Source organism: Danio rerio, chromosome 1, assembly GCF_049306965.1.
Source record: "Danio rerio strain Tuebingen ecotype United States chromosome 1, GRCz12tu, whole genome shotgun sequence".
Taxonomy (NCBI): domain Eukaryota; kingdom Metazoa; phylum Chordata; class Actinopteri; order Cypriniformes; family Danionidae; genus Danio; species Danio rerio.
Genome location: NC_133176.1, coordinates 35,329,376 through 35,349,391, shown reverse-complemented (window position 1 = coordinate 35,349,391; position 20,016 = coordinate 35,329,376). Strand labels below are relative to the sequence as shown.

At 35.2% G+C, this 20,016-nt stretch overlaps 2 protein-coding genes across 5 annotated transcripts in view; one reads left to right on the top strand and one right to left on the bottom strand.

Moving 5' to 3' along the window:
• The window catches only part of LOC141385860 (uncharacterized), a 741,913-nt gene that overhangs the window by 469,283 nt on the left and 252,614 nt on the right, over positions 1-20,016 (top strand). The window lies entirely within an intron of this gene.
• The window catches only part of cnnm2b (cyclin and CBS domain divalent metal cation transport mediator 2b), a 54,646-nt gene that overhangs the window by 20,765 nt on the left and 13,865 nt on the right, over positions 1-20,016 (bottom strand). The gene's annotated exons all lie outside the window — the stretch shown is intronic.

Genomic DNA, 20,016 nt, shown 5'->3' with positions numbered 1-20,016 from the left:
TTTTTAAAAGCCATGAACATGATCAAGTATTTGCATTGTTCAGCTTTAAGTAAAACACAATGCTTTTCATGTTTTCATGTCAGCTATCCAATCGCAGTACAGAAGAGATGTGGCAAATACTTCACCAACCAACGGTCACAAATTCATGTAACAAGTTGTGTACAGCGACATCAACAAGAACAGCAACATAACAATATAGGATAAAGTCAAATTTTGTCAAAAACAAACAAATGATCTGCAATAACAGTACCATGTAAAAATATGTTTTGTGTACAAAAGGCTTACCATCAACAGTAAAAATCCTAGTATGTTCTCTACAATTAATATTGTCAATTTATCCACTGTATGTTTTCAAATCGACAATTTCTTACTTCACTGCTCACTGTAACTTTACAATCAGAGTGTCTGGGTGTCTCTGGCATGAAGCCATGCTCTCCCTCTCTCTCTGTTAAGTTGAAAAGACTGACCCTGTTTCCCAAAACACTCAAGTGTTTTGTCTTTCATTTTGAAGGTCTAGAGGTCTATAGTAAGTGGGTTCTGTCTCAAAACATTGTGTATTGTGTCTTTGAACAAAAGCAGTCCAGTCTTGGTGAGATATCCTTACTAGAGTGGACAAACATATCAAAAAGCATTGCGAAATCTAAAAAAGACCCTCAAGGAAGAACTAAAAGAGCTTCTGTTTCTGATCATTGGAGTTTATTTCAAATACATAAACAGTAACAAAGGACATAAGTGAAAATTGAATACATATCTCAAAAGCCCTTTTTTATATACTGTCAAGCAAAACACCAAACAAATTCTTTGCCTTTTCTCAGCTTGTGAACATTTAGAAGGAATTTTCCAGAGGGCCAGGCTAATATTAGCCCTGAAATGAAGTTTCCATTCCACTTGGGCAATATTCTCACCAAAGCGACTGCTGGGTGATCTGATCTGTCTCAGAGCCGGTCGTTTACATGCAGATGGCCATTTGCTGAAATACTAGGAAGCCTGGGACGCACTTGTGGCAAACCCCATGACAACACACAAACAATGATTGGGTGTAAATCTCTGCTTAAGGAGTGTGGCATTAACTTGAGTGTGTGTATCTTCTCTTCCGCATTTTGCAATGGCTTTAATGAACTAACAGCCCATAGGCTGATTTAGTGAACATGCACAAAGTATGTTGAAACAAGGGCATTTTTTGTGTGAAATCTTACATTGGATTTTGGAGTTAATGTAGATATTAAAGACTATTTTAAGAGTGTAACTATTATAAATTTATTTACAAAATGAATGTATTTGCTGACAATGAGTCACTCATGTCTATCAGGGGGCACTTGAACAGCTTTTTAAGGCAAAAATGGGAAGCTTTTTATGCATTTTGCCAGTTAATTCATACAATGATTGCATTTTTGTACAAAAATCTGAATACGAGTTAGAAATTGACATTTTTGAAAATGTCACCATTGTTGTGCCTTTGTAAACACCTGAAAATAAAAGTAATCTCATGTGCATAAACTGTTTATGTTTAGGGAGATGTAGATTAAAGGCAAGCACAGAAATGCTCAAGTGTGGCAGAGTGCGGATTTACTTCATATTACTAGCAACAAGACAGACACATCATACACACGTCAAATTCTTCATATACATCAGATCCCAGTCACTGACAGCACAATATCTCTTTTCTACTGTTTATTAACAAGATGTCAGCACTAAATAATAGACTGGATTATGTACACAACAAAAAAAAAAGCTTTTTTATATTTTTAGTATATTTTTTGACTGGTTTTTAGTCCAAATACCCTAAAAATTCTTAAATCAAGAACCATTTTCTAGATAAGCAAAACATGTCTTGTTTTAAGAAATAATATGTCAAAATTAAGTAAGTTTTTCCCTAAAGCTAAATAATCTGGTAATAGGGCAATCAAAATAATCTTGTTTTTGCTTTCGGCATAAGATTATTTTTGGAAGATTATTTTGCTTGTTTTAAGAAAAAAATAATAATTTTGGCATATAATTTCTTAAAACAAGACAATATGTTTTGCTTGTCTAGAAAGTTCTTGATTTAAAACTATTTCAATATTTGGACTAGAAACAAGATAAAAAATCCAAGTAAGAAAAGCATATGTTGCAGTGCACTACAGCTTTTTTTGTTCATTTTCACAGGTGTGTAAAGACGGATCTTCTTGTGTAAATGTGAAACTTTTTTTTTAAATGCACACAATGTGAAGATTGTATTGTTGAGAAGAAAAAAAAACATCACACTTTATTTTGATGGTCAGTTTGTTGAATTTAAGTTACATTGCATCTACATGCAAATTAATTCTCATTAGATTATAAGTAGACTGTTCAGTTGGGGTTAGGGTAAGTGTACGTTGACATGTACTTGCAAAGTTTCTTATAGTCCGTTAAATGTCTGTTGAAGGAGCAGTATCAACATATTAAGCACATATTAAGCACAGTCTAATACTCAAATGGACCCTCAAAATAAAGTGTTACCAAAAAATATAGTGTATAATTCACATATCAGAAACTAATAAAAAAAAATCACTACTTGTAATAAAAACTATTGCAAAATAGACTAGATCCCCTCACTTCACAGCTAATACTTCATTAAATGGCATGAATAACAGTATAAAAGAAACTTTAGTGACTTATTATACATGTCTAACCTAAACAAATGTGCTTAAAGCAAAAGTGAAAAATGCTATATATACAATACTCATTTTTGTCACCAAATCCAAAATGTGCCCAATTTATGCATGTTTGGCAAACAATGCAGTATATACTCCACAGCACAATTTGGATTGATACTCCAGAAAACACCGAATCAAATTTAAGTCATTAAAATGTTTATTACAACTCTAAAGGTCATTTTGACGTGTGACCTCTTGTCTAATCTGGAATTCATATCTGCACATCAATACAATCTAAATCAAACTCAATATAACATCAATATAACTCATTTAAGGTCAGATTAACCTAGTCAGTTGAAGCCCTAAACCTCAAAAGCAGCACATCCAAGGAAACAGAGTACACTACTCATGTGACATGAGACAATGAAGTAACTCAATGGCAAAGGTTACCAGTGTTACTAGAGTAAACAACTCCACAAGACAGTGTTTTAATAATATCAGTCAACGCTTTGCAGGCAAGTAGAAATAAATCACTCTTAAAAAGAGAGAATGTAAGGTCAAGGGTCAAGGGGTAGCAGAAGTCACAAGACTAAATAAATAAGTGCTCAAGCATTAAATCGCGGCATAAAAAAGGGGTTTATTATGGCCACAGCAAAAAAAAAAAAAAAAAAAAACATGTTTACTTTATGTATTTTCCTTCATAGGCTCCCTGGAGTACACCATATCTCACCCCTTCAAGGAAACAAGGATATTAGCTTCTCCTCTGTTCTCTGCGGGGATTAATTCTATCTCAAGGTAGCGAAAAAAATGAAAAGGTTCCAATTTTGGTTTCATTATTTTTTTCCAATAAAAGCACAGCAGTGGTTTCTTAAGAATATTTCTTTGAAATATGAAGAGAAGAAAAAAATAAACACAGACATTATATTTACAACTCTTCTAAAGCAATTAGTGGAACAGAAATTATATACATTAGCATTTTTATGTATACAGTGGAAGACACTCGACAGTTACTTTTATGGGTGACACTTAATTTTGATGGTCCATTTGAGTATTAGTAGACTGTCAACAGACATTTAACTGACTATAAGAAACTTTGCAAGTACATGTCAATTTACACTAACCCTAACCCTAACCCCAACCTAACAGTCTACTTATAGTCACATGAGAATTAGCATGTACTGTAGATGCAAAGTAACTTATATTCAACAGTCATACCATCAAAAGAAAATGTGACCCTTTTATGTTATTAGAATATGTTCATTGTACTTTACAGCATGCACTTTTTTCATCCAACATTTTAATAAAAAAAAATAAATACAACCTTAAAACTTTTATTTGGTATAATCACTCTGAGATGCAAGATTTATAAACAAAAAGTTTCTTTCCACTTGAATTGTAAATTGAATTGTTGGCAGTCAGACACATTTGGGTGCAAATGCCTTATACTATGTAGAAGTCACTAGTATTTTCAGCAAAAATTTAAATCCACCAAAGATTTGAAGTTGGTCATTTCTATATTTTTCTGTAGCATGTCAGTTTTAAATATCAATTTACATTTCCAAACATTATTTCTGTCATTAATTGTAATTCTGCAGTGAGATGTCTGCAGTCTGACAACAGCCAGTGCTTCACACAATGATCTGATCATCATCCAGTCTGTTTGGAATGACATGAAGAAACCGAACAACCTGAGACAAACTAAATCTAGAAAAACTTTGGCAACATCTCTAAGATGCACAGTACTGTTCAAAGTGTAAGGCACTTGTGTAAAAATGCTGTAAAAAGAGGATGCTTTTAAAAAATGCATGAATACATTTTATTTATCAAATAACTTATATGAACTAAATCAAATCAATATTTAGTAGACCCAACATTACATTTAAAACACTTGATAATAGCTTTTTAGGTAGCTTTGCAGGTAGGTTGGGGCGAGGCAGTGGCGCAGTAGGTAGTGCTGTCGCCTAACAGCAAGAAGGTCACTGGTTCGAACCTCGGCTCAGTTGGTGTTTCTGTGTGGAGTTTGCATGTTCTCCCTGCCTTCGCGTGGGTTTCCTCCAGGTGCTCCGGTTTCCCCCACAGTCCAAAGACATGCGGTACAGGTGAATTGTGTAGGCTAAATTGTCTGTAGTGTATGAGGGTGTGTGTGTGAATGTGTGTGTGTGGATGTTTCCCAGAGACGGGTTGCGGCTGGAAGGGCATCCGCTGCGTAAAAAAACTTGCTGGATAAGTTGGCGTTTCATTCTGCTGTGGCGACCTGGGATTAATAAAAGGACTAAGCTGACAAGAAAATGAATGAATGAACGCAGGTAGCTTTTTTGAAGCATCTTAGAGATGTTGCCAAAGTTCTTCTGGATTACTTTGTCTTAGTTTGTTCTGTTTCTTCATGTCAAGTCATTACTGGACTCTAGAGCAGTGGAAACATATTCTGTGGCGTGATGAATCACACTTCTATGTCTGGCAATCTAATGGATAAATCTGGCCATTGCCAGGAGAACAGTGCCTGACTGCATTGTGCCAAGTGTAAGGTCGGGTGGATGGTGTGGGGTTGTTTTGCAGGAGTTGGGCTTGGACCTTTAGATCCATTAAAAGGAACATTTAATGCTTCAGCTTAACAAGACATTTTGAACAATTCCATGCTTCTTACTTTGTAAAAACTTTGTATGTTTTATGTTTTACTTTGTTTGGCGATGGCACCGTCCTGTTCCAATATGGCTGTGCACCAGTGCACAATGCAAGGTCTATAAAAGCATGAATGGGAAAGTTTGATTTGGATTAACTTGACTGGCCTACAAAGAGTCCTGACCTCAACCCAAAAGAACACATTTGGGATGAATTACAGCAGATACTGCGAGCCAGACCTTCCTATCCAATGTCAGTGTTTGACTTCACAACTGCACTTCTAGTAGAATGTTATTTCTAGATTGAATGTCTGTGCCTGTGGTACTAAGTGACCTAATAGATTTTTCAGCATATCTGTGCATTAATTCATGAGAAAGAGTTGGTTTGAACTAATCAGTGCGCTCTATAGTGAATAAGACGCAACTTCATTATTACACATGATATAGCTTCGAAGGATCCTTTTACCTGTTAGAGAGAGATGCCACGTTGTGTTGCCAATCATAACTAAAACAAGTGGAAGAACAAGAAAAAGAAGAACTGTTCGGAGACATGGGTCGTCAGTGTTCCAGTTTTAAATGTGCCAAAAGTTTTGTTTCCATTTCCCGGCGATGAAAGCACAGCTAGCGTGTGGACCCAAGCAGTTTTCCCCACATGGCAAAGTTAAATTGCATCGTCAACAGTACTCTTTCAGTTTTTGAAGACATTACTTAGTGAAACGACTGAAGATACTTAGTAGTTTACAGTAATATCACTACAATATTATGGACTGAAATTGCTTTGTTTTAAATAAATCATATCTGCTCGGAGTCTATTTAAATGGTTGTACAACAGTTACATCGGGCCTCTGAACCTGAAGTGAGGTGGGGTGCCAGACCAATGTTTTCACAACAGATGCAGAATGCTAAACGCATGCTGTTTTGCCCATCAAGCATACCGGCACACAGAAATCCTCCACTTCCACACAGCTCTCAGATCCGCTGTAAACGCTCCATCTACCCTGCATCTGCGTTTGGGTTGCTGGTGTGCAAATTAGCTTTTTATGCATGTAATGAAACTCCCCTTTTCATGCAAACCCTTCCATTTTTTGCCGGTGGACACTCTCCCCTAAACAAAGCTAGACTTACCCAGTTTCCTTACTTTTTTCAAACTAGGCCCTTTATGGCCCGCTTCCACGGAGGGGTACAGTGCAGTACAGTATGGGTCAGTACGGGTCACCTTTATCAGGCTTCTATTTCCACTGCCAAAATGGTACCCTTTTGGACGTAGTGTACGGCAGAGTAAGTTTCAGGCAACGTCATTTTTTCTCAAGGAAATGTCATAGTAAAGCCGTTCGGGTCATTTACATATCATATGGATAGTGCCTTACACAAAACAGATTCTTTATGCTCATAAATACTTGTGTATAAACATTCATTACTAAACTTTCTATAAACATGAATTGATTATAACCGCAGATCATTGAATCAGCCTACTGTAACGTCTGCAATTATATGAAATAAATAAATGAATGCAACATATATGAACACATACAGACCCCTACAGTCTCTAATATGTTATCAATTACAAAAAAAAATACACACAGCATATATTTAGTCCTTATTTGGGTTCAAAAACAACACGAAATATATAGCCAAAGACTATAGAAGACACAAGACGTGTCACTTTTATCTTTTTGAATGGGGAAAAGTGTAATGGTCAATATGGTGAGTAAAGCCCCACCTACTAGTACAGGAGCCAATCATTGGTCTCTACATGGCAAATAAAGTCGCCTTTTAGTACAGGAGCCAATCATCAATCACTATAGACTAACGATACTCCAGGGGAGTATTTTGTGTGATTTGGATGTTTAGAAATAAAACTAAAGACACAGTTGATGTTTAATGTTATTGGTGATTCCTAATATGAAATTCAATGGTAAGCCTGGCAAGTACTTTTGGAGAATTTGATGTTTCCTCATTCAGACAGAATGCCTGAGCATACTGCCCAAGAGGTGTTTCAAAGATGGCCGCTGAGTAAAATGACTTGCCCTAAAGGGACTTTGATATAGCCCACAGTCATTGTCAACCTCTCATATGTGTCTTTAATCTTCAGTAGCACATGTAGCCTCTTGTTAGAAAGTAATTCCATCATTCCGAGTTCATAATAGTCCAAAAGGTGATGATAATAGTTAAACATTACAGTTCGTTCATGTTTTTTCCAGCTTCTCCTTTGTTTTTTTGTGCTTCACTCTCGCATTTGTCCACTTCTGAAAAGATCGGATATCAGAGTGATTCAATGATCACGTATGCCTTATTAATATGAGTTTAGGATGTTCATTATTTTATTATAATACAGATGTGCGGTGAGCTCTATGGAGAAAGTGAAACCGCTCACAATTTTAGACGGGCTCGTAAAACAACAGGACACGGCAGATTTTGTTCTTCTTGACTTTGTGGCTGTTCATCAAGATGACGACAAGGTTTGTTTGAGCTCGGGTCAACTATAACTCAATATTATATATATATTATTACGGGGTAATGTCTCGGCTGTGTTTTTAAAAATGCCGATTTTTTTGTTTTTATTCTCCTGTTTCTGCGAGTGACGTATCTCTGTAAACCAACAGCGTTCAGCTGCATGTCTAGCTCTGCCTTTTGGTACCCTTTTTTTGTGCTAGGTACCCTTTGCAAATAGCGACCAAAAAGTGGAGCGGTACGGTTCGCTTTTAGGTACCATTTGACAGTGGAAATGGCCATAAAATCGCACCGAACAGAAAGGTACAGTACCATACCATAGCACTCAAACTTCATAGAAAGCCTTTCCAAAAGAGGTGAAGAAGTTGTAACTGTAAAGGGTGGGTTAACTCCATATTAAACCCTAGGGATTAAGATTGGGATATCATTTAAGCTCATGTGCATGTTACGGGCGATGTCCCAAAACTTCTGGTAATATAGTGTAAGTTGTTTTAATCCGACTGTATTTATAAGCTCATGAGCCCTGATTAGGTCAGTCACACCAGTGTACCAACTTGCATTTAGTCCCACTGTAGAGCCATCATGTCTCACAGAAATCCTAGAGACTGTATCTAGTCATGTGATGACTTAGAAACTCCTCAAGTTATTCCAGTTTCATGTCATATGCTACAGATGTGCAATGTGAAACAGCTCTAAAGTTCAGTACTGCATCAATATAAACCAATAAAGCTAAAGCTGGAAATTTGATGTAATATATTTTAATGTAATATGGTGATTTTTGAAGCATTCACATTGGTTGACAATGCTATCTCATAATAACCATTACACTTAAATGGTGCAAAAGTGAGAATGGACAATATGTTAGTGATAATGTGTGGATGTGAGATGGTATGAGAATGTCTGCTGCTCTCCCCTCAGCTCTTCTGAGACTCACTGTTTGCACTTTTCCACCATTTCCAGTTTAAGTCTTGGAATGTACTTTGTCATATTTTTCCATAGCGTAATTCCCACCATAAATAGTCACGTAAGGCAACGGGGCCACAGTCTCAGACAGACAGCGATCAGCCTTCTTCAAAAACATATTTTAGTTCTGACAACTACTGGGACTCTGGAAATGAGTGGTGGGACATTATAGAAAGAGTCTCAGAAGAGGGCTTTCTTAGAAGGACATTGCATGTTATCCAAATATTTGACCTTGCATGTCATCTGTAACCTTATAACCTTTTAACCATAACTGGACCTAACTCTTTATTGATCAAAATAAATGACTAAAATAGGTTAGGTTATATTTGTTGTTATATTAAATTGAATTGTGATCATTTTTGGGTGACATAAACTAAAAAAAAAATTATGTCCAGCATAATAAAGAAAAAAATGTAAAAACATTTTTAAATAAAATAAATCTGCTGATACTGCTCATCAACAGACATTTCACTGACTATAAGAAACTTTGCAAGTACATGTCAACTTACACTAACCCTAACCTCAACCTAACAGTCTACATATAATCTATTGAGTTCTAGATGGCATTTAGATGAAATGTAACTTAGGCCAAGGTTAGTTCAGATATATAATCGAAAATAGTAACTGCACAAAAAACATGACTTTATTTGTCTTTATAATGTCATTAATTGGTAAAATATCCTTTTTAGTTTGAATTAATAATAATTTCATCCAAAATGCCTTTCAATGATTAAAATGTGTACACGAATGTATTCAATGTATACAGTTTAAAGCTTTTAAACATGACTTCAAAATTTTATGAACAGCCTAAAAAAATGGTGCATGTGTTTTAAAGCTAGAAACATATTTTCCATGCTCTGTATAACTTGCATACAAGGTAAATTAGGCTACAGGGCTAATATTTATGTATACTGAGGATCATGCACCACAACTAATGCTGATTATTAGAAACATGTTAGGTCTAGTAGTAGTAATAGTAGTACAGCAATTGTTAAACATCTGCATGTTCAGAAAAACCACAGTTAGTGAGGAATTAATAATGTGCCCTGGAGTAAGACTCCTAACCTCATGTTCTCCCAATGGGGACCATCTTGCAAGTGAAATAAACCTGGCCAAGATGAAAAACAATAACTAATTTAATAAGAAACATTGAAAGAAATGCACTATCAAGTAATATACTTAGCTCTAATCCAAAACAATTGTATATATTGTAAAATATATATATTTTAATTAAATAATCTTTTCTAGTCATCTCATCATACATCAGTGAAACTGACAAAAATATAAGGTTAAACTTTGTGTAACTTATTGAAAATGAGTTGAAACCCAATGGATTTATTAAAATAAGTTAAAGTAATATAAAAGCTTTAGTTGTGGTGGCTTTTTGTAAAATTAGCTTTTACAGTGTAGAAACCCCCTCAATTACTATGAACTCCAAAACAACTTCCAGATAACGCTGCTGCAAATCATCCCCTTTTTCTAAATATAAGCTCCTCGGAGCACATCACTAAACTTTTTCCTTTCTTCCTGACAATTTTAAATAGCTTCAAATGAGATGTATATCATCTGAAGAAAACAAATTAAATTTATTTGAGTGCAATCAGCTGACTCAATAAAATGACTTCCTAAAACCCCTGTTAAAAATTACTCATTTATGTGGTCTGTAACAGAACCAAGTAGTATCTTTTTTTCCTAAGTGACAATTCATAACAGTGATCTGTCCAGGAGTACTGTGTTACTGGAGCCTTAGCTCAGACTTAATGCTGCTTACAGATTCAGCATCATTAAGGGGCCATTTAAGCACAAACGGACACAGTCACGAGACCTCTCCTCTATTTAAACACTAAAATGGTACTGTTAATTAGGGCACAAAGCAACAAGTGTGTCACATTCAGCAAATATTTTATAGACAATGCCTAATTTACTTAATTTCTATTCAGAATTCACTGCCTTGTTCAAGAAAAATGCCTGTTTATTGGAAAAGTTTTTGTCGTTCAAAAGAGTGGTATATGCATATAAATGACCAGATTATACTGAAAAAGCAAGTCTACAATAAACCAAAATGCTTTATATAGAAAATAAATACCAACATATTGCTACAACCATTTGACTTCTACAATAACTATAATAAATGTAATTAATATATAGGCCACATAAGTAAAATTAAAATATACATAATTGCTTCATCAGACAAATCCAAACTATAAGCTCAATTATATTTAAAATACACAGACAGGGCAACACTGTAAAAATGAGTGCTCTGTAAAGTAGAATGTGCATTTTTGGTCACTGTGGTATTATTAATTTCAATAAGAAAACAAGTATCACTGTATTTGGTTTAAATCCACAGACACAGGATAGTTCATTGTGCATCTGGCAGCTACCAATGGCTTAATCAATCTTCTTAATCTTAATTTTTGCAGTGCTCACCTGATCAAAGTCGTAACTCTTAGAGTGTTCACAGTTACAAGTTGCAATTGCAAGTTCTGCAAGAATGTGAGCTTCAATTACAAGTTGGAATCTTGTTAATGAGATAATGGTATGGTATAACAATAATGGCAAAGCACTTTATTCCTCTGATCAAAAATAGTGCTTAAAAAACAGGCGATACACCTGAACCTTGCTAGTGGTACAACAGTTACAACCTCATGTCAATTTCACAAGTGAACACTACACACAAAACAGTAAATTAGACAATTCTGTGCAATATATGCAAACTCCACACAGAAATGAAAACTGACCCAGCCGAGGCTCAAATCAGCAACCTTCTTGGTGTGCGCCACTGTGATGCAGTAACATTATTCAATTAAAATAAATTACTCATCAACGCAGCGTTGCGGCGACGTAGTGGGTCAGTGTTTAGCACAGTTGCCTCACAGCAAGAAAGTCACTGATTTGAGTCCCAGCATGTTTGCATGGAGTTTGCATGTTCTCCACGGTTTCCATTTGTTTTTCTCTGGGTACTCCGGTTTCCCCCAAAGTCCAAAGACATATGGTATAGGTAAATTCAATAAACTAAATCGGTTGTAGTGTATGTGTGTGAATGTGAGAGTGTATGGGTGTTTCCAAGTACTGGGTTGCAGCTGGAAGAGCATCCGCTGTGTAAAACATATGTTGAATAAGTTACCGGTTCACTCCATTGTGGCAACCCCTGATAAATAAAGGCACTAAGCCAAAAGAAACTTAATGGATGAATGAACACAATGTTGGGTTTGTCCATATTTGACCCAACATTGGTTACAACAACCCAGCAATTCTTAGAGCGCAATTACTATAGGTGCACCATAGGTTTTGGGTTAACAACACTTTGTGACCAATAAAAACAGTATACAAAGTATAAAAAACAGTATACGATCATTATAACAGCGCCAGCCAATAAAATTAGTCCGCAATCAGCTACTGTCTGAGCTGGGTTGGCGATCTGAGCGATTTGATTGGCTGACGCTTCCGTTGGCATTTTAAAAAGAAATTCGCTGCATCGAACAACGCTGCTGAAGCAGTGCCTACGGATTTACAATTCAGTTCTGCATTTAAAGTCAATGGGATGCATTGACACTGAATCCCCCGTGTGAATTGGGCATAACTGAGCAGCCCTACTTGGCTTGACTATATGATATTTAACTGCACCATACATCTTACAAATTTTACACCCATATATATATATATATATATATATATATATATATATATATATATATATATATATATATATATATATATATATATATATATATATATATATATATATATGTATGTATATATATATATATATATATATATATATGTATATATGTATATATATATATATATATATATATATATATATATATATATATATATATATATATATATATATATATATATATATATATTTTTTTTTTTTTTTTTTTTTTTTTTTTATAACTTGGATTATTGGGAACTAACATTCTAACATACTTTATCATGTAGTCAAATTTTTTTTTTTCCCCTAAATCAGGAGTGTCCAAACTCGGTCCTGGAGGGCCGGTGTACTGCATAGTTTAGCTCCAACTTCCTTTAACACACCTGCCTGGAAGTTTCTAGTACACCTAGAAAGAGCTTGATTAGCTGGTTCAGATGTGTTTTATTGGGGTTGGAACTAAAATATGCAGGCCACCGGCCCTCCAGGACTGAGTTTGGACACCCCTGCCCTAAATGATCGATATATTCAATACTTGTAGCTTGTTAAAACACATTATTAAAGCACCAATCATGGTATTACTGATATAATATCACACACCCCTAATGTAAACTGCTAAAAGAATGCAAACCAACTGCAAGGACACTTCAGGCTCTTTTCATGCCATAAAAGAAAAAAACAAACAAACAAAACAACCAAAAACAATATTACTCCCTTAACTTTTTATCACCATGGGTTTGACTCCCTCATGCCATTCCCAGGATTTGCAAAACTTTGGTTAGGCTAATTCGGGAATCATCATCCTCATAGGTGTCCTTGGAGCACTTATCTAACAGCGCTTTCAATGTGACATCCAGTCTGTCTGAATTATCAACTTTAAGGAGACATAGATAAGACAGACATAGTGAATGAAGCAGATACAGAGTTGCTATAAACAGCATTCTTATAATGTGACTACAAGGTTGTAGATTTGCAAATCAGTGTGTTTGCAGTCAAGTATAGAGAAGATGATAAAAAACAGAAATAACTGAGGTGCAACATCAACATTTTAGAATAATAACATCATGTTTCATTCATTCATTCATTCATTCATTCATTCATTCAGTCATTTTCTTTTCGACTTAGTCCCTTTATTAATTTGGGGTCACCACAGCGGAATGAACCGCCAACTTATCCAGCATATGTTTTACACAGCGGATGACCTTCCAGCTGCAACCCATCACAGGGAATGACATCATGTTTATAAAACTAAATTAAAAGTTATTACACCATCCTTAACTGGCAATTAAGTAAACATAAACAGAATAGACATGCTTTAGATTGATTATTGAGTAATTTGAGTCATACGACTCATTTATTACAAATAAGTCAAATAAGACTTTAAGACTAGCAACTGCAAGATCACAACTGCACAACAACCTTATTTGATTATCCGTGGCAATGTATTATGCACAATGCCAATAAAGCTGACCGGTGATGCAGAGTTACTGTTCTTTCTGCATCAGTGAAGTCAACATTTGCTCGTCAAAAGAGCTAAAAATCAAAACATTATTCAGTTTCAGTATTAATGTGCTTTAAATCTGAATTTATTCAAAGTAATTACCAGTTTTCAACTTTAACTATTGGATGTATTTAAAGTACAAATTTTAAATTTAAATAAATAAATGATAAAAATGAAAATAAAAAAATTGTTCAATAATCATTTTAAGGTAAAGTGCTCAATTAAGGTTTAGATATATCCTAACACGCAGTGTGATTTTAGTGCCAAGCCCCAGGTTAACATTTTCTATTTAACGCAGGGGTGCGTTTCCAAAACCATCGTTAGCCAACTAAGGTCACAAGTTCTGTCGTTACATAGTTTGTTGATTTGCCGTTTTCCAAATCTATCGCTCCAACGAACATTCGCAAACTGCGTCGCAAACTTGAAAACTCGCAATTACACCTCTGGAGCTGTAGTTTGAAACATAGTTCCTAGCTGTGTTCTATTGCCACTTATCCCCCCTATGCCCTATTCATTTAGAACATTCTAACATTCAAAGTTGGAATTATTAAAATTAAAAAAAGCATTAAAGTCACCATAGCTCATGGTCAAAATATACAAACTTAGTAACAAACAAAATAAATATATAACTGCACATCTTGGTAATAAATCTGCTTTTATTGGAGATTATTTCATTCTTAGGCAATTTGTGCACATATATGCATGCTTGCTAATAAAACTGCTTGTTTATACACTAAAGAATCAAGTCTTATTAGTTTGCTTGTTGTGTGGCTACATATATGATATGTTTGCAGCAGGAGTGTGATAGCATCAGACAGTTGAAATTTAATAGAATTGAAAGTCTGTAAATAGGGATGTGCAATATGATATTTGACCATGGACATTTAAAATGTCTTCGCGATCTGCTTTTGAACATGCTCATTGTGAACATTGCACTGGTGTCTCATACATATAGCTTTTGTACAACATAAATTCACATCAAATATTAACTCAGTAGTGGCGCTACAGTCTTATTAAAATTGACAAAAATATGTTATTTTAATTTGTTTTTAATCCTTGCTGGTGAAACATCAACATAACGTGGTTCTTTATTTTTCCCAGAGTGCATACGCCTGTGCATATAATATAGCTGCAGTATGTCCTGATGACCTGTTGAAGTCAAAATATGTATCCCTCCTGTGATTATTATTATTTTTTTTCCTTTTTAAATATTTTCTGAATGATGTTTGACAGAGTAGGAATTTTTCACAGTATTTCCTATATATTTTTTTCTTCTGGAGAAAGTCTTATTTGTTTATTTCTTTTTATTTTCAACTAGAATAAAAGCAGTTTTTAATTTGTTTTTAAAGCATTTTAAGGTCATTATTATTGGTCTATTAAGTTTTTTTTTTTTTTTTCAGATTTTCCACAGAACAAACCACTGTTATACAAAGACTTGCCTAATTATCTTAACCTGCCTAATTAATCTAGTAAAGCCTTAAACAACTTTAAGTATGGCACTTGATTAACAATGTAAAACAAATACGTTTTTACTTCAAACCCATGCTATATCATCAACCATGCGTAAATAACTGACAAAACACTTCGACATAAGTTTTACTTTTATGAGTTTGACACCATATGAAACAAGTCCACATGCTGTAATGGAACTGGAAAGTGTATTTGTCATATCATGTTATGTGCACTTTAAATTTATGAATATTATAATTTAGGGATGCTTATTTCTTGTTAATTTTGCCAACCAACAACCGCCACTCGTTAACCGAATATTGTAGGTTACCCGGTCTGATAAATATTAAATTATTATTGTTTATTATTATTGATATTGCTTTTTAAAATACTGCTTTATATTAACATGTGAACATATTAAAAAAAGAATAATAACAGATATCTTCACGCATCTACATTGTTTCCAACAGCACAGAAAAACAGAATAAACTAAAAAATAAATAAATAAATTGGCCTGCCCTAGATATTTTCACTTAAATGACAAATTTAGATTACAAAATGAAAACACTGACTGAATCATTTTAAAAATCGCAGATCCTTTTCCCATCATATGTTTTTTTCTTTTCTTCCGTTTTTAATAAAAATAGCAGGCTACCTCAAAACCTCCATGTAAAATAGGCCTATACATTTAAATAATGCTCTGCTGTAAATTGCTATATCACAAGCCTCCGTCAACATTTTCCATATAAGTCATTAAAGATTATGTCTTGAGCATCTGGTTTTACCTTATTGTTAGTGTGCTTTTATTTCCTCTCTCACTCACAGTTCATGTGTGTGCGCTGCGTGTGATGAACGACAATAACAAGGCTCTTATGTTGACTTTTTGTGAAGTATAGGCTACTATAACATATAACGATTTTGTTGTTTACATACGATATTGCATTAATTTGCATACATGTTTTATAAAGTTGTAAAATGAACGATGAAAAAGCACAAAAACGTGAGGCATTAGCAGCGTGCAAAACACTCATGGCCATTAGTAAATCATTCAAAAGATGCCCCTCTCAATGCAAAAAGCGCGTTCACTGTGATCGGTCCCTTATGAATATCATGTTCACTGCCAATGCCAGTATGTGGTGACATTCCTAATTGCTACAATAATAATAATCATCATTATTATTTTTTTATATCATGATTATTACAATATCTAAATTCAACATTGTTATCCCACTTCAGCAACAAGCTTTTACACACCACCACTAATTATAAGTGTAAAAAGTTCCTTTACCTGTCGGTTAAATGCATGAAATGTCCTGGGGGTTATTCAAAAAAGTCTATAAGCAACAGTAATTAAACAAAATCACTTTTATAGTCTATTTGTTACTACTGGACATAAATATAATGATCGCAAGAGCCTGCCTAACACCATCATGCATTTTTAGGCCTTGCATGACGTGTGTTATTTAAGTTTAGTCATGTCTTTAGCTGCCACTAGCGCTGTATTTTATAAACCTCCATGGAAGCACCCGTTTGGCATAGCTGTTTTCCTCTCACTAAGAGAGCGAGGGAGAGAGAACTGCTTACCGCAATCAATGATGCCAGCCCAGAGCTCTTCTGGTTGGAAGTCTTCCATGCCAGAGCATTAGGCAAGGGTTTGTGTCGCTTGTAATTTACGACATTGAGGGAAACGGGCAAAAGGACAATATGGGAGGGGGGTCGGGGGGAGGGAGCATGGCACGGAAGGCTTGGGAATGCCAGGGGGCAGTTTTGAAAACCAAAGTGGGTTCTGCAGCTCTGAATGTGCTGTGAAGTAGATGGCAGAGAGAAAGGCTGAGGGACGAGAGTAAATGCTTGGAAGAAAAGTGTTATGCTGAATTTGCTTGATCTTTCATTTAAGCAGTAAAGCAGGATCCAAGTTTTCTTTCCAAGAACTGAAGTACAGTGTCAGACCTGACAAAAGAGACTGAATTGAGGCAGAAACTTAAAAGGAAGTCTTAAAAGAGTCGGTGACATAATATTCCACAAAGATCAATGATGTGTGAAAACTGAAAGCAACCTTTTCAAAAAGAACTGCTCTATAAAATCCCTTTAACCCAAATCCACCCACCTATGAACACGAACTGCAAAAAAAGCTTTTTTATATCTCCGGAAATATCTCAAACTGTAAATAATAACATCCAAAAAAGTATTTCTGGAAAGCACATGTTTCCATTTTTACTTGTTTGTTTGATTCTGGAGGCTTTCCAGTTTCCAGGCGGAGACAGATTAATGAGTGAGGATACGAGCAGACGTCTGAATCAGAGAATGATCCGATTACATAATATTTAGGAAAAATAAAAAGGCCATTACTCAGCAGTCAATCTCTGAAATTACCCCAACTCAACCTAATTCTAGTTGGAGCAATTTTGCCAAGAACCTTCTAAATAAACAGTTGTTTCGAAACACTCGAACACTGAGAACAACATCAATACAGATTGCTAAAATAAACAAGACGCAACAGAGGCAAGTAATGCTAGATTAGACTAGACTCCGTGGACGTACTCTGGCCGCGCTGGCACTACTCAGTTGTTTTACTAATCGGTTTTAGGGCCATTTCATGTTCATGTACCAGAATTTAAGGAATGTAGGCCATTTGAAAAGCCAAGTCTTAGCATACGCTTTGAGCCACACACATGGAATGATAATGGAGAGCAAGCTTACTAACATTTAACCCTGAAAAAACCTAATAACGACTGACGATAGGCTGATTCAAATACAAAATAATTAAAACAGCACTTTAATTTGCTCTCAAAAATTAAAGTACATTACAACATGGCACTTGTTTTTTGTCAGAAAGGATGGTCTGAGTATAAACTGCCAATCTACTGGCATATTCACAAACAAATTGCAAGCACCTCTAGGATTTACAGAAAATGGTCAGAGAAAGAGAAAGCCTCTAGTGAGCAGCTGTTCCGGGGCTGAAAATGCCTTGTTGATGCTAGAGGTCAGAGGACAATGAACAGACTGGTTCCAACTGACAGAGAGGCAACAGTAACTCAAATAATCACTCGATACAAACTAGGTCTGCAGAAGACCATCTCTCTTTGCCTGTCTGAACACACAACATGTCAAACTTTGAAGGTGATGTACCACCCCTGCAGAAGACCAAATGGTGCCATGTCTGTCAGTTAAGAATGGGACACTGAGGCTACATACAGTTCACAAATGTCATGATACAGGGCCAGGATTCTGAATCTAATGGGCCTCAGTGATCATGCAAGAGTTTAATATGACAATTATTTGAATATGTTATATTAATATGATAAAAAGAAGGTCTTTCTTGTATTCTGTGATTGATTGCCTCAGACTCAGTACAACAAAGCCTCATTTCACTCCTAAAGTGTTGGTCATGTTCTAAAACCCCCTGAAACCGTCTTCTGTAGACAAATTAGAATTTAATCTGAAAGCCCCCCTGTCCTCCAAAGACAACAAGGTTCCAGGCTAGGTATGGGACGATAACCATTTTCAAGGTATACTGCAGTTTGGAAAAGTCAAGATTTTAAAATCGCCTAAATTTTCTGTTATACCCTTTCTAAGGTATATGCAAGAATTTATTATTTTATTTTTTTATAAATTTTCAGGATAACAGTATCTCCAGCAGAGAAGATATCCAAAGATGCTGTTTTATTTGTAATGAAATCAGTATTTTTTATATTAATGAAGACAGCAGAAGTCAATGATTCTTTTGAATTATGCCTGACATGTTTACTGTAACAAAATATCTGAAATATTTCCCAAATTAAAATAAATTGTGTTTAAAGGTGAAAAAGGTTGCTGTTTTTTTACCCAGACATTTAAAAAGAACATATTTCAGAGCAGTAATCACAATGCCGTCAAACAATGATGTTTTTATTCAAAGACATCATACAGTCAGAATCTTAAATCGCCCCATGCCTATTCCAGACTCAGTCAAAATCCAGAAAAAATACCAAATGACATTCTCAAAACAGACCACATGCCTTCAGTGATTCAATTGGAATAATATCAAGCTATGAGAATTTGTGCGCACATACAACACAAAATAACCAGTTTATTCAAATGTCTTCTCCACAATGTAAGTATTAGGTCACCCCTCTGACTTATTACCTCAAACTGTACCTGTGCTTTATTTCAAACAGAGGAAGTTGCGTGCAGGCATCCAGGGAGGTACAGTATGGGCCAATACCAGTTCTACCCCTTAGCCATTTCGCTTACCCCCACCCCTCCTTTTGCGCGTTCACGTGAAGGCATAAGGGTGTCCCAATTCCTTTTTAAATTGAAGGTGTAGGGCTAAAGGGAAGGGCTAGATACCCCTCAAAAAGGAGATTTTTTCAGATGCACAAATTAGTATTGTTTTGTCATTATTAATACATTCATGATGGCGTTTGTGTTTTATCATCATGCTTTAAAAAAAAAAACGCTAAAATAAAACCCGCTAAATTCTGCTATCTATAATCCCTAATAATAACTCCTGTATAAGTAGTCCCACAACATTCTGCCACTTGATGACACTAGAATACCCTGTCAGAAAAGTCTAGTGGCTGTAAATGACAGTGTCTGGTATAATGTTAATGTTGTTGTTGTGTGTTTACATAGATAAATATGGCCACGGTGTAAATGCACAGTATAATTATGATCTTATTGCCACATTATATTGTTATGATAACATGATATTGTTGCATTCAGTGATTTCCTGAAGATAATTATCATGAAATAACGCATCTGGAATAAACTAAAGCAGTC